At 39.8% G+C, this 16027-nt stretch overlaps 1 protein-coding gene across 2 annotated transcripts in view; it reads right to left on the reverse strand.

The window, feature by feature from the left end:
• The window catches only part of LINGO2 (leucine rich repeat and Ig domain containing 2), a 900663-nt gene that overhangs the window by 394788 nt on the left and 489848 nt on the right, over positions 1-16027 (reverse strand). The window lies entirely within an intron of this gene.

Here is a 16027-nt window from a genome sequence, read left to right on the forward strand (position 1 = left end):
AGCAGAACCTAGCCTCCCCAACGCTGCTAGGCACCTCTGAGGAACTCAAAGTCTGCTTAGAAGTAGTAACTTAACTCCTCATTTTACTCCTGCATTGCAATTGACATGTTCAGGTCTTTGCTGCACAACAACTGAGCCAAGATTTCCTAAGTACCTTCTTCAGCTCAGCATGGGACTGTACTTTCATTTCTCTCAGTCTCTACAAGGAATTGAGTGCAGGAAATCCCTACCCTTCAGGCTTTAAGAGTCTAATGGAGACAACATATATTTGCAATATCTCCAGTGGTCAAATGCCTTAGCTTCCTTATAATGTCCTACCTACTGTTCTAATTTGCAAGGGAGATATGCAATTCTCAGACCTTGAAGTAAAATGTGACTTCCCAAATCTCCATAACAACTAAGGGCTAAGAACTAAGAAAATATTTGGGTTGAAAATAGCCTTGATTGCATTTCAACCATTTTTTAATAAAGCATTTGGTCAGGTTTCTACAACACATATCTCAAGAGGAGTACTTGCCCAGAATCTAGCAGGAATGTATGCATATTCATAGGATCATATTGAAGTAAAACAAAGACTTCCGACAGTCAACAACAGAAATCCATCAAACACTTATCTTTTAGAATACCCAAAGGGATCAAAAAAACAAAGCGGTCTCACCTCAGTTGTGCTTCTGCTATGAAAAAAACAATGGAAGATATCTGGGTTCAATTTTAAAATGTATCACCTAAAGCGTTTTCAAATACTTCAATAATTATCAGGCCAGTATTATTTCTATCAGGTTTTTCACATTAAGACAAGAAATGTAAAGATTTTCCTAGTACATCTATTTGGTCAAAATGACATCATTTAAATCTTTATAACTGGAGCCTTGGTCCACTAAGGCTACTTTACCTGATTTTTGTTTTTTGTAAATAGTATGTAAGTGCTTACTATGTGTCAGGCACAGATAATGTGTCAGATAATCAAGATGGACACAGTTCTACATAGGGCTCAGGGGCTTTTAATCTCCATTTTACAGATGATGTAACTGAGGCACAGAGAAGTTAAGTAACTTTCTCCATGTCACACAGCAGACAAGTGGCACAGCTGGGATTAATACCTAGGTCCTCTGACTCCCAGATCCAGGTTCTTTCCATTAGGTCACTCTACTTGGGGTAAGGCTTTTGACTACAGGGAACCTACTAATCAAAATGTTAATTAATAGAGAGCCAAGGCTCCTTACGAAAGGAGAAGTGTGCAGCACTTCCTGATGGGTATAAATGCTCTTCTCTCAGGCTGGCAAAAGGACTGAGTTTTAATTGGGAAGACTTGACCAAACATGCAAAGAAATCCTGCTTCTGTGCTACCCTTGTCTATATCAACATGTAGGAAGATAAATAAGTAGCCCAAATGTATTTACTCAAGTTACTGGCACATCCCAACACATTCCCTTTGTCAAATAGTGTATAGGAAAGCTCTGTTCATAGGCTCTTCTGATAGTTGGAGGATTTGGTTAATCAAACATTCTATTTAACTAGAGTGATCCAGCTGACTAACTTGGTGTTTCTACATAGTTACATAGAGAATACGTGTAAAGATCCTCAGAATGGAATATATCTTGTGGGGGACCTCTGATAATGAAGTGAAGCAGTTTGCAAATCAGATTGGAAGAATTTGTACAAGCAAATACCTTGGGAGGCCTTCATATTATAAATTCCTATTTCCACAGTAGATCAAAAGGCTGAGATTACCCATTTATAAGGATAGTCATTCAGTTGTATTTATTGAGTGCTTTTGGTGTGCAGAGTACTGTACTGTATCTAAAGTCCCCATTAACAGAGTTTCTTGGATGCATTGTTAGATTGTGCCCTTAGTATTTGAAGATTACTACTAAGATTTCCACAAGAAGCAGCATGGCCTACTGGAAAGATCCTAGTCCAAGGAGTCAGAGGACCTGGGTTCTAAACCAGCCTCGGCCATTTGTCTGCTGAATTGTCCACTGTGTGACCTTGAGCAAGTCAATTAACTTCTCTGTGCCTTAGTTGTCTCAGCAGCGTGGCTCAGTGGAAAGAGCCCAGGCTTGGGAGTCAGAGGTCATGGGTTCAAATCCCGGCTCTGCCACATGTCAGCTGTGTGACCTTAGGCAAGTCACTTAACTTCTCTGTGCCTTAGTTACCTCATCTGTAAAATGGGGATTAACTGTGAGCTCCATGTGGGACAACCCAATTACCCTGTATCTACCCCAGTGCTTAGAACAGTGCTCTGCACATAGTAAGTGCTTAACAAATACCAACAATATTATTATGTGTAAAATGGAGATTAAGATGCTGAGCTCCATGTGAGCTCCAGAAGGTCATGGGTTCTAATCCCAGCTCTGCCACTAGTCTGCTGTGTGACTTTGGGCACATCACTTCTCTGTGCCTCAGTTTCCTCATCTGAGGATTGAGACTGTGAGCCCCATGTGGGACAGGGACTGTGTCCAACCCAATTTGCTCATATCCACCCCAGTGCTTAGTACAATGCCTGGCACATAGTAAACACTTAACAAATATTATAATTATTATTATTACACTACTTGAAGCTTAACCAAAGTTTCCAAAATAGAACACAACATACAGAAATACTCATTCTATTGATTTGTTGTTGGGGGAGAGTAAATAATGCTTCCAATGAGTTATTCGTTGAACCTGGCTGGAAACAAATGACTTCCTAGAACAAAACATCCAGGTGACAGCAACAAGGCAAAATAAAAATGCTGGTATTTGTTAAGCGCTTACTCTGTGCAAAGCACTGTTCTAAGCTCTGAAGAGATAACCCTCATTAGACTTTTGCCCTCACCAGTCCTAACTAGCCCAACTATTTTCTAAGTAGCTCTGATTAGCATCAGTATCACATCTGGCAAACCTAGGACTGTAATCAACTCCAGTTCAAGTGAGCTATTGACTGGGGTCTCCAGCTTTCATTTCTACAGTCTCCTTTTCCCAACCAAACTCTGAAGTGGCAGTATCCTGTCTCCTTAAATTTTAACCCATCTAACAATCTAACAATTTACTGATTATTACTATGTGCAAAGTACTGTACTAAGTGCTTGGGAGAGTACAATTCCACAGAATTAGCGATACATTCCCTGGCCATAATAATCTTAGAGTCTATCTCATTCATTCAGTCACTTCAATCATTCAATCATATTTATTGAGCACTTACTGTGTTCAGAGCACTGTACTAAGCACTTGGGAGAGTACAATATAACAAGACACATTCCCTGCTCAGAATGGGCTTACAGGCTCAAGGGGGAGACAGACATTATTATAAATAAATGCAGTATCTGCACTATAGACTCCATCTTCTCTCACCTCTCAAAATTATCTGCTCCTACCTTTCCTCCAATACTGATTTATTCAACCTCTTGTTCTCTTCTGGCCTTTTCCTCTCTGCTTTCAAATACTGCATTCTAACATATTTTAAAACAAAACCCCCCCTTTTTACCCCACTGCACCTTCAACTATTTACTCCATCTTTCTTTTCTCATTCTTGCCCAAATTCTGCTGCTTTCACGTCTTTTCCACTAACTCTCTTCATGAGCCATCATCAATCTAACTTTTGCCACCTTTTCTCTACCAAAATCACTCCCACCTAGGTCTCCAATGATTGATGTCTAATGGCTTTCTATTCTATCCTAGTCCCCCTTAATCTCCAGGCTGCTTTTGACACTGTTGAGGGTAGGGGCTGCAACTTTTGCTTTCACTGCATATTCCAAGAACCTAATAAAGTGTTCTGCAAACTGTAGGCATTCAATAAATACTGATGATGATGGTGATGATGTTTCATGTGTACACAACTGGCGGCCACATATTGCAAATTTCAGCTGCAAAATCTGCATGCAGCCACAGATCATTCTCTTCCTCCCCACCACTAACTGGCAAATATTAACACTTTTGGGATAGTTACACTATTTAAATGCAGACCAAAAAGCATATTTATGGCCCTTTCTTGGTTTGTTGGTACATGACCAGCAAGCCCAGAGAAATCACCACTGATTCCTAAGGCGTTACTTAGACACCAAGGGTTCAGTAGAAAGGAAAGAGAATAAGGGTGAACTGGCTACTCTCATAAAACTTCAGTTTATGGGGAGGGAGAGGACAGGGCAAAGGACTATCCTCCTGCATCAACCACACATGTATTTTTGCAGTTGAAATTACAGGTTACACTGAACCATCCACGCTTTTTGGTCTGATCACCAGGTGGCCAACACCACAAATTAGATACAGTTGGCAGGGTTTCCCAGGTTGGTTTAACACATTCTAGCATGCTAGCTGGGCATTTTTTCAAAACAAATATCACACTTTGGCTGTTTTTGGCTGTTTGGGCAAAAACAGTGGCAGCATAGGACTCAAGTGAGGTACTAGTTTAATATTGAATGAGGACTATAGAAATAAAAGATTTAACTTTTTTGAAAATGCTGTGAAGGTCTTTCAATATTAAAATGAAAACTAATCATTAGGCTCCAGGGTGAATAAATGGATAATATATTTACATTAGGACCACTTAGGGTCAAAGTGAAGTGATGGTCATTAAATATTAATTTTAAAACTGATCATTAGGTTCCAGGATGAATGAATGGAAAATATATTTGAACTAAGACCACTCAGGGTCACAGTGAAGTGACAGCAGTTATATCAGATATTCCTTGACTGACTGTTGTGGCCCTGAATATCATGAATATGAATCTCAACTCCAAGAAATCTTATGCACCATAGTTATAATCATCTTTATGTTATCAGAATGTTCATGCTATAAATATAATATTCCTGATAAGTTAAGGTTCTATAGGTGACATCCTAACATATAGAACATGAAATATGCTGAATAACTTAATTTTTGTTTTTCCAGGCACTTTTACAATTTCAGTTGGTGGTTTTAAGATAGAGGTAAGGTAGCAGTCCTATGTTAATCTTCATATTGTTGAATAAGAAGTAAAACTAAACAATATGAGAAGGTTTCATATTTGCATTTAAGTGATGTTATCACTTAATTGAGGTGAATGGAGGAGGAAATCCTCACTCCTGTTTTTGTAATGGCTTAGATAGATGTAGTTTTCTGGAATTTTCCTGGGTTAACAGGGCATCAATGCAGCAGGATAAGGAGGAATTATGTGTCCTCACAATGAAGAGAGATAAAGGCTTTAATGAAAGCTTAGAATATGTGTCAAATGCTGAGCCGAGCTAGAAATGAACATCTCTAAAACTGAAGTACCAGTTAGGGTTTTTGTGCTGCAACTCTCCCTTAAGGCTCAGGAAAAAGCAAAATAGACAATGTGTCTGAGGGAACCACTTTCATAGCCCATAGCCCTAATATGACCTAATAGCCCATGACTCCTGTTTCTGCTGAATTTTATTTGGGCCTAGAGAACTAGTGTTATTTTATATAATATTTTTCTCATTTGCATTTGGTTTAAGCAGTGTTTGGGATCTAAATGTTTTTGTTTGTTTTCCCCAATTGTGCATGCATTTTCTTCTCAGGTGAATCAGCTACAGCATTCCTTGAAACATCATTGAAAACAAGTATTACAGACTTCCGGTCTGTAATCACTTAACTTCTCTGTGCCTCAGTTACCTCATCTGTAAAATAGCGATTAAGACTGTGAGCCCTGTGCTGTGCCCAACCCGATTATCTTCTAGCTACCCCAGTGCTTAGTACAGTGTCTGGTAAATAGTAAGCACTATCATATACTACAATTATTATTTTTGTTATTCCAGTTCCATGAAATTCAGCCTTGGCAAGTTAATAATGATTGTGGTATTCGTTAACTGCTTACTTTGGGCCAAGAACCATACTAAGTGCTAGGATTAATAGAGTATAACCAGATCAGACACAGTTCCTGCCCACATGGAGCTCATAGTCTAAGCGGGTAGGAGAACAGATATTTTTTCCCCATTTTTCAGATGAGGTAACTGAAGCTCAGAGAAGTTAAGTTCTTGTCCAAGGTCCCACAGATACAAGTAGTGGAACTAGAATTAGAACACAGGTTCTCTGACTCCCATTTTCATGCTCTTTCAACTAGTTCACACAGCTTTTTCAGAATGAGCAGGAATTAGGGAGCTGAAAGGTGATTCTACAGAGTTCTCCTCCAAGATGTTGAAGAAAGAACAAGATCCTCTTGGTCTTGTTGGGTTGTACCTAATAATTCTACCCTGGCTTTTCGAATCTTATACTCACCAGCAGAGTTTATCCCTGCCCAAGGACCCCAGACCAGTTTGGACTGTTTCTGAACCCTGTAATATCTTATAAATGATTAGTTAATTCTAAACCGGTAACTTTAAAACCAGTGGTTCTGTCTTACTGAATATGTAACCAAAATGTGACATTCATTTTGAAAAGCATGCCCAACTACCACACCAGAATGTGATAAACTAAAAAATTTGAACTAAGAGGAAATAGTTAAGGGAGCTAATTAACAGAGAACATAGACAGCAATGACATGAGATTGAAATTGAGGCCATATGTATATCCAAAGAAAGTGTGAACTCTCCCCCATTCCCCTTACAGTTGCTCCTCTCTCAGACTGCCACAGCAATGAGCTATGTCCAAATAATGATAATTAAGGTAATTGTTAAGTGCCTATGTGCCAAGCACAGGTGTAATTTCAGGAGGATCATAACAGACACAATCCCTGTTCCACTGCGGGCTCACAGTCTAAGCGGGAGGTTGATTGCTCACTCCTCTCTAGATGGCAAGCTCCTCATGGGCAAGGATCATGTTTACCAACTCTATTGTATTGTACTTTCCCACACACCTAGTAAAGTGATCTACAAATAGTAAGTGCTCAATAAATACCAATTATTTATGAATTAAGAACAGGTATTTATTCCCTATTTTAAAGATGAGGAAAGCAAGGCGCAGCAAAGTAAGGTGAGTTGTCCATGATCACACAGTAGGCGAGTAACAGGCCTTGGGACTCTCAAGCTTATGGTCTTTCCATTAGGCCACACTGTTAACCAAAATAAGGGTATTGGAATCCTCGAGGATTGGACGGTCCTTACTAACCCAGGGACACTCAGACATGCGGGTGGGGATAGGGTGAACACTGTGTCTCCTTTCCAAATGGATCCTCTCTCCCCTTTTTGCCGCCATTCTTTCTCTTCCACTTTTCCATATACAGTAAACCACTACTCTCGCCACCTTAAAATCCTTATTAAAATTATATCTCCTCCAAGAGGTCTTACTCAACTAAGCCCTCTTTTCCCCTACTCCCTCTCCCTTTTGCATCACCTGTGCACTTGAATCTGTATCCTTTAAGCATTTTATATTTACCCCACCCTCAGCCCCACAATACTTATGTACATGTCAGTAATTTATTAATTTACATTAATGTCTGCCTCCCCCTCCAGACTATAAGCTCCTTGGGGGTCAGGGAATGTATCTACTAACAGTACTGTTGTACTGTACTCTCCCAAGTGCTTAGTACACTGCTCTGCACACAGTAAATGCTCATTAAATACCAATGATTGACTAATTCTCCCTGACCCTGTTCTACAAAAACTATCTGGGGAGAATTCATGTTCCTCATAGATAACCATCTTGTTAGGATGGTTTGAGGATCTTGCTTCCCAGAAGCATGGTATTGAGCTAGGTAACACTTAAAGTTCCCTTCCGACTTCATGATTTTACGAAGTGCCTATTATGCAGCCATTTTTCGTTATCTCATTCATTCATTCAATAGTAATTATTGAGCGCTTACTATGTGCAGAGCACTGTACTAAGTGCTTGGAATGAACAAGTCGGCAACAGATAGAGACAGTCCCTGCCGTTTGACGGGCTTACAGTGTTATCTCACCACCAACCCCTTGCCCACATCCTGTCTCTGGCCTGGAATGCCCTCCCTCCTCAAATCTGACAATTACTCTCCCCCACTTCAAAGCCTTAATGAAGGCACATCTCCTCCAAGAGGCCTTCCCTGACTAAGCCCTTCTTTCCTCTTCTCCCATTCTCTTCTGCATCACACTGACTTAGTCCCTTTATTCATCCCCCCTCCCAACCCCACAGCACTTATGTACATATCTGTAATTTCTTTATATTAACATTTGTCTCCGACTGTGAGCTAATTGTGGGCAGGGAATGTGTCTGTTCATTGTTATATTGTACTCTCCCAAGAGCTTAGTACAGTGTTCTGCACACAGTAAGTGCTCAATAAATACAATTGAATGAATTAATGCTTTAGAACCCAGGTCCCCTGAATCTCAGGCCCCGTTCTTTCCACTGAGCCTCACTGCTTCTCATTAGAATATTCTAAACATTTTGTAAAACAGCATTATTGAATTTTAAAGCTAATATTTTCTACAGCACTCTCCCACTTCAAGATAATATGCCAAAGTTTATTTTAAACAGTTTTTGCACAGATAATGACAAATCTTTAGGTTTCAAGCACAAGATGCTAGTGATTAATAGGAGCTAAAAAATAACTGACAATACTTACATATTAACATATAAAACATAAAATTCAAAATATTTTATTTTTGGTACATATTTATTTTGGAATTTGATCGTATAAGTATATTCATTATAATTTTATCACATTATAATTTTATAATGTAAATAGATTTTCATTATTTGCTAATTTTTTTTGATCCTAGAATTACATTAATGCACTTGCTATTTTTTCTTCTGTAACCAAGACTTCATTTATCCCCCTTTCACTTAAATTTTCATGGAACCAATTAAGTCTGTTAAGTAATGAGTGTTTGTATTTAAACATTTGCAGAGAAAATCCACAGATGGCATCTTAGTTTCAGTGTGGCTTAGTGAAAAGAGCCTGGACTTAGGAGTCAAAAGACGTGGGTTCTAATCCCGGCTCCACCACTTGTCTGCTATGTGACCTTGGGTGAGCGACTTAACTTCTCTGTGCCTCAATTACCTCATCTGTAAAATGGGGATTAAGACTGTGAGCCCCACATGGGACAACTGATTACCTTGTATCTACCCCAGTGCTTGGCATAGAGTAAGCACTTAACAAATAGCATTATTATTATTATTTTATTATTTTTGTAAACCACTATGTTTTAAGGAATCACTTCTGAGTCATCAAGTCAAAGGTCATCTTCCCTTAACTCCTTTACTCCTATCTCCAATCAGGCATCCACTGGGCAAATCTCCAATTCCAGGAGAAAGTTCAACTCTGATGCTCAGACACACTCTACCCAAGAGAAGGTGTTGGCTTTCAGTTTTCCCTTTGACATTACCAGTTCTTATTCGCTGTCAATTCTTTTTCCAGCTTTTTTCCATTTTTCTTATCACTTGAAATTTTACAACCAATAGTAGTCAGCTTGACAATTAAAGGAGCTCTCTCACTTCAAAATGATAAAATTTCAAGTGAAAAAGGTAGCTATGTATTAAATCTCCCTTTTCCATGTCTTTTCCCAAAGTTAACCTCTTGCTGCGTTTAGTTTAATTAACACAGCTTAGTAAGGTGAATCACCAGGTCTTTTGGGGTTTAACAGATAAATGCTTACTAAGTGGAAAGTTGATTCCAGATCTCATACTGGGCCAACAGTTCAGGTGAGAGGAGCTTTTATGTCTGAGTGTTTCTGAGATATGGAGTCCAAGAATTCTTTAAAGAAAATGGACTGCATTCTAGAACTATGGGTTTTGGAAACTGTTGAGGGCAGGGGAGTTAGCAGTGTTGAGAGATCCCATTTTGGGAATCAATCAGTCTAACAGTTAATTGATGGTATTTATTTAACATTTACTGTGTGCAGAGCACTGTACTGAACTTGGGAAAATACAATAAAATAGAGTTGGTAGGCATGATCTCTTTCCTCAAGAAAAGTACAATCTAATGGGGAAGAGAGACATTAAAAATAGATTACAGATAGGGAAAATAGAGTATAAGGGTATGTACATAAATGTTGTGGGGCTGGGATGAGAATCAAAGAGCTTAAGGGGTACAGAGCCAAGAGCATAGGAGACACAAAGGGGAGAGCAGGTAGGTGAAATGAGGGTTTAGTCAGGGAAGGCCTCTTGAAGGAGATCTGATTTTAGGAAGGCTTTGAAGTTGGGGAGAATGACAATCTGTCGGATATGAAGGGTGAGGGAGTTCCAGGCCAGAGGGAGGATGTGGGAAAGGGGCCGGTGACGAGAGAGATGAGATTGAGGTACAGAGAGAGTAGGTTGGTATTAGAAGAGCAAGGTATGTGGACTAGGTTGAACACGACCCAAGATCATCCGTCTTATGAACTCCCTGACTGGGCATGGCCAATGCCACCATGCAAATGCCACATTTGGATTATGATTCAGTCAAAACATGATAATATCAGTTGCCATGCCACAGGAAGGGTGGTGGTAGCTGTCCTGCTGGCAGCCTTGAATTCTACTTTGTTCCTGACCTAATGCGAGCACCCTATTTATTCCCTCCTCTAATCCCTTATTCTGGTTTTGCCAAAGTCTTGGGGAATTTGAGTCTTTGCAAGACATGCTATGTGGATTTGAAAGTATGAAATTTGGGGTAAAGTATGAACACCCTTATAAAAATAATCATATTTTAAAGTAATATACTACTTCAGACCCCAACCTGTATCATCACTTCTACCTGACAACACTTCCTAGCTTCAAAACCCTCTCTTACTTGTGTCCCCCGACTAGATGGTAATACTCAACGCATTACTTTGCATTTACTAGGAACTCAATTAATACCATTAATCAAGTAATAATAGAGTCAACCAATGGCATTTTTAGAGCACCTACTAAATATTAAGCAACATACCAATTGATTGGGAAAGTACCATAGTAGCAAGAACACAAATTCCCTGCCCTTAAGGAGCTTACCGTCTAATGAAAATCTATTAGGACAATATAACAGGACAATTTCCTGAAGATATGATGAAACATATTGCTCTGGGGAAATTCTTTCCTAATTAACTCTTGTGTGTTAAAGCAGGTACTGACACACATTATAGATACTCATACCCTTTAAACAGGGCTATTTGAACACTCAAGCGCATAATATTGAAAAAACCTAAGAATTAATATAAAATTGTCTCAAATGACATATACAGAATAAGTGATGGTTAAAACAACAGAATCAACCCTATTTATTACATTAAGGGCCTCTTTGTTCTTGACTAGAAAAGTTTCTTAAGTGAATAAATGATTGCTATCACTCTAAAACACATTCTTCCTTATAAGAAACTGGAAGATGAGTTTATTATAATAATAATAATAATGATTATGGTACTTGTTAAGCACTTACTATGTGCCAAGCATTGTTCTAAGCACTGGGGTAGATACAAGGTAATGAATGAATTGACTGGAAAATAGTACCGAGCTGCCAAAACATCTGAAATACCTGCCTGCTAGGCAGAAAGAGCTTTCTGATTTACTTAATTTCACAATATAACCATCATTATTAGCTACAATAGCAGTTGCTGAGAACTTCTGTTTTCCTCATTCCTGCCTTCAAAGAATAGCCAAGTGTGCCCACCAACTTTCTCTAAAGTGCAGTCCCCCCAGAGTCCAGACAACCTAGTAGCAGTCTAACACCAGGGTAAGGGAAGCAATGAAAGCTACTGACACTCATAGGCAACAGCTGCCACTGGGACAAAATTCCAGGATAATTAAGATGCTCACTCCAGGATGATACAAATGTAGTATCCAGTTGAAAACAACAGATGAGACCTAGTCCTGAGACTTCAAGACCAGTGTTAATGGCTTGCACAGTCTCACGTGCACTCTCTTGTCCCTGCCAATCAATTTTTTTCTGGGGCAAAGAGTGCAAAAATCAGGTAGATAACATTCAAGAATGTAATCTCATGGAAAAACAGCCTGTCTGCACAACTCAAGACATTTCAGCACTTCTACATATATCTCACTCCTGACTTTCTCTCCTCCTTCCCCAGCCTCACGCTGTTCCTCCGGCCTAGAGCTCCCTCCCTCCAGACAGACAGACTTCGGTTCTTCCCACCTTCACCCCCTCTTAAAATCCCATCTCCTCCGACAAACTTTCTCCAATTAATAGTTGGCTAAAACTTTAGTTTGGAGACCGTTAGTACTAAGGAGGGCACCCAAGTACACAAAACCTGGATGGGGAACACCACTGTTTTAATGCAGTAAAAGCTGTGTTATTTGGCAAAGTGAGAGGTGCCACTTACTAAGAATCAGGGAACTTTGCATAGGTCATCCAAAGAGCCAATGAGAATGACTACCGTTTACCCTACGTTGACCAACATAGCCCTACAGTTCCATGAAAGCTTATTCAGAAGGCTCTAGGGAAACTTCCTTCAGTTTGAATTCCAAAGACCTCTCCCTCCTAGGAGAGAGGGACACAGGCACATTGAAATCATTGTAAACCATCCTGTGGAATGGAAGGATACCCAACAAAGGAGCAATTGATCAAGATTTCTATTCTCTTAATTATTGATTCTGAGAAATCCTCTATACTAGAGCTAGTCAGCTGGTAGAGTGGTAAAAAAAACTCCTGATTTTACTCGAGTTCAGTTTTCTTATTTCTCCTTTAAACCAGGACTAGGTTTTTCCCTTTATAGAAAGGGTGGCTGGGTTATAGAGATTTTGATTAATAATGTAACTCAGCTAAAGCATTTTTTGAAATAATTAGCAATCTAGGCAGGGTACCACAGAGTGCATTTCAATGAAAATACTTTGCAAAGCAAATTACCAAGAATACTATAATTATCAATTTCTCTCAATGTTGTCTGGTGTTTCTCTAGGTGAGGAGAGGCTCTGTTGGGAAAATTGGTGGAATGCAAATTTATGAACTGGTAAACCCACTTCTAAGAGATGAACAATGAATCAACCTATCAATCTTAGTGCACAAAGCATGCAGAATACGTCATATCTTAGGAGTGCAAAATCATTTCATTTATTATAGAATAGCACCTACTTTGGTTTTTTTTAATGGACTATCATATATTGCCTGAAATCAAGTTGTCCTTAGTTTTAAGAGGAACCCATAAAATCTGATGTGTCATAAAAGAAAAGCGATTCATCCTCCTATTCCCACATTCCCCATACATTCAGATGTGTTTCTAGCCCTGTAAATCTTCCTGTTGATGATTCTTCTATTTTTCTTTCTCCATTTTTAAGGGAATTGCAATGCATACATATTTTGTGATGAATATTTCTTTATAGTAGCCAGAGCCCACTAAACTCTAAACTACTTAAGAGCAGGAATCATATCCACCAACTCCTTTGTATTGTACTCTCCTAAGTGCTTAGGAGACTGCCCAGCTCCCCACCCCACATCTCCACCTCCCATTTTTTCTGCTTTTTCCATAGCAAAAGCAGCAGACCAAACAAGAGTTAAGCTGTGCTGAATGTCCACTGTACTCACCATCTTGCATTCAAAAGCAGGGGGACTGCATCACTGGTGCAGGGGACTGAACAGGCACTTTTGCCCACCAATTAGATTCTCCCTTGGGGAGCCAGTCAGAGGAGTGGGGAGGAGGGGCAGATAGGAAACAAATGTTTTACTTGGAAGAATCCAAACCGCAAAAGTTGTTTGTTGTGAAAGTCACAGATTAGTAAGATGTAGGCTAACAAGCTATACATTTTTCATGTACCTTTATTTCCAGGCATGAAGAGAAGGGGCTTTAGGGGAGGGAAAGGGAGAGAGAAAGAAAGAGAGAAAGAGAAAAGTGGGGGGAAGAGAAAGAGATGAGGAAGTTGAGGAGCAGCATGGCCTAGTGAAAAGAGCGTGTGCCTGGGAGTCTGAGGACCTGGTTCTAATTGTGTCTCCACCACATGTCTGTGTAACCTGGGGCAAATCACTTAACTCCTCTGTGCCTCAGTTTCCTCACCTATAAAATGGGAATTTAGACTGTGAACCCTACATGGGATATTGTGTCCAACCTGATTCTCTGGTAGCTATTCCAGTGCTTAGTACAGTGCCTTACATATAGTAAATGTTTAATCAATAGCATTAAAAAAAGATAGCTAGAGGGGGCAGAGAGGGAGAGAGGAAGAGAGTGACAGAGAAAGAATATGAAAGAATAGTAATGGAGAGTCAATGAGGATGAGGAGATAGGTTAAGACAAAAAATGAGAAAGATGCAGAGACAGAAAGAGAAATAGGAAGACACAGAAGCAGACACAGAAAATAACAAGCTTGAAATACCTCTTTAGAGCCAGCCAGGCAAATTTTAACTAAATCAGACAATTGGGCAGAGCTTCCACTAAGTAGGGGTTTTAAATAGGAATGTCATAAATCAAATATATTAAAAATAGTTATGACTAAAATTTAGAAAGCCCAGACTCCACTCTTTACCACCATCGAATCCAAACAAACTCCCACATGCCTACCCACTCATTTTCTGTCATCGCCCATCTACTTTCTCCACAGCACCAGCCTCTCACTTTCTCCCACTCATTCACTCACCATACCTTGCATTTCCTAATAAATCTCTCTGTTCTCTCTTTATATTTTTGTTCTTGTGCTGCCTATTCTTAACTTGTCTTATTTTTTCCAGACTTTCCTTTTCTCTTTCTATTTTTTATCTTCTCCTGCTTTCTCATGTGCATTATTCCTCAGGTTTTTCCTGCTTTTCTCTACCTCGTTGCATTCTACTCCATTTTTCTTCCTTGTCAACTTATTTTGTTGTTTTCCTCTCTTCTTGTCTTTCCCTACAGTTTTCTCTCCCTCCTATAGGCTTTTCTCTTCTTTTCCTTTCTTATTCCTCCCTTTTTATGGTCTTTTTCTCTTTTGGTATCCTGTACCTTCTTTCTGTACCTTCCTCTTTACAGGGGCCTGGTCCTTCCATGTTTCCTAGTGCTGTTTCCCTGTTCCCTGTAATGGAAGCTCTGTCTGCTGGATGAGACAGACAGAGGGAAAGGCACTTGGTTTAGAGAGTCAGGACTTCAGAGCCCACTGGGAGAATACAAGAACTCTGAATTCTAGTCCACACATATATAGGCTGACACACTTCCTGCTTTCACTTTTAAGCTCGGCTTCCTGGGGGCTGGGGACAGGCACTTGTGCTCTTAATCCTTCCCTACACACATTCCCTTCTCTCTGAGACTGTCCCTGTACAGTAAGCAAATGCAAAATGAAGGTATCAGAATCCTTAAGGGACAGAAGGCCCATTCTAACATAGCAATGTAGGTGCGTGAGAGGATGGACTTTGAGCCTCCTTTCTGCAAGGGTCCTCTTTACCCCCCTCCTCTCCCCTTTCTACTCCTCATCTACCCTATACTACAGGTATTGGTTATGGCATGCCATCTAATTCCTCATGGTGCTGAAGCTTATGAAGTTTGAAGACCTAGACAGGCTTGTGTCCCTTCACATCATCACCAGATTTCTTGATGGAGATTAGGAAAATTGAGATGCCTCTGTGTCCTCATGATCCCAATGCATCACTTCTGTGCTGGGGAATAGTTTACATGTATAGGTTGTTACCCATTCCCCACTTCTAAGATCCATATGAGCAACTGGTTTCAGGCAGCATTATCTGATGACAGAGTCTACAAAGGGCAAGTGGGGTAGGTCTGGCTTTCTTTTTGGTCAAACTAAAGAAGCAGAATATCCTTGGCCCACACAGACTTTTGCTGATATCAGGTGGGGCAGTAAAACAATGGACAGAAAGAAAGTGGGGTGTGTGTGTGTGTTGGGATGTGTGTGTGTGTGTGTGTGTGTGCGTGAGAGAGAAAGAGAGAAAATAGAGAAGTTAGGTACCAAGAAAAATGAGTGAGAGGCATCAAGGGTGAGAAAGCAGCTGATCAGAAAAGTAGAGAGACTTAGCAGATAGATTTTAAATTCCTTGAAGGCAAGGAGTGTAACTACCTCTCCTCCCAAGTATTTGGTACACTCCTCTACACATAATAAGTGCTCAATAAATACCACTGCTTGACTGATTCAACATGGGAGAAGAGAACTGCTACCTATTTTATCCTTATTCGTCCTCCTGTTCTCACTCTTTGCAAATCATTTTTGTCTGTGTATCTACCCCATTAGATTATATGCTCTTTGAATACTGAAAATGTGTGTCTTCTATTGTACTCTTCAAAGTATGTAGTAATCTATTTTTGGGGGGTTTTTGGGGTTTTT

This window comes from Ornithorhynchus anatinus, chromosome X5 (assembly GCF_004115215.2).
Source record: "Ornithorhynchus anatinus isolate Pmale09 chromosome X5, mOrnAna1.pri.v4, whole genome shotgun sequence".
NCBI classification, from domain to species: Eukaryota; Metazoa; Chordata; class Mammalia; order Monotremata; family Ornithorhynchidae; genus Ornithorhynchus; species Ornithorhynchus anatinus.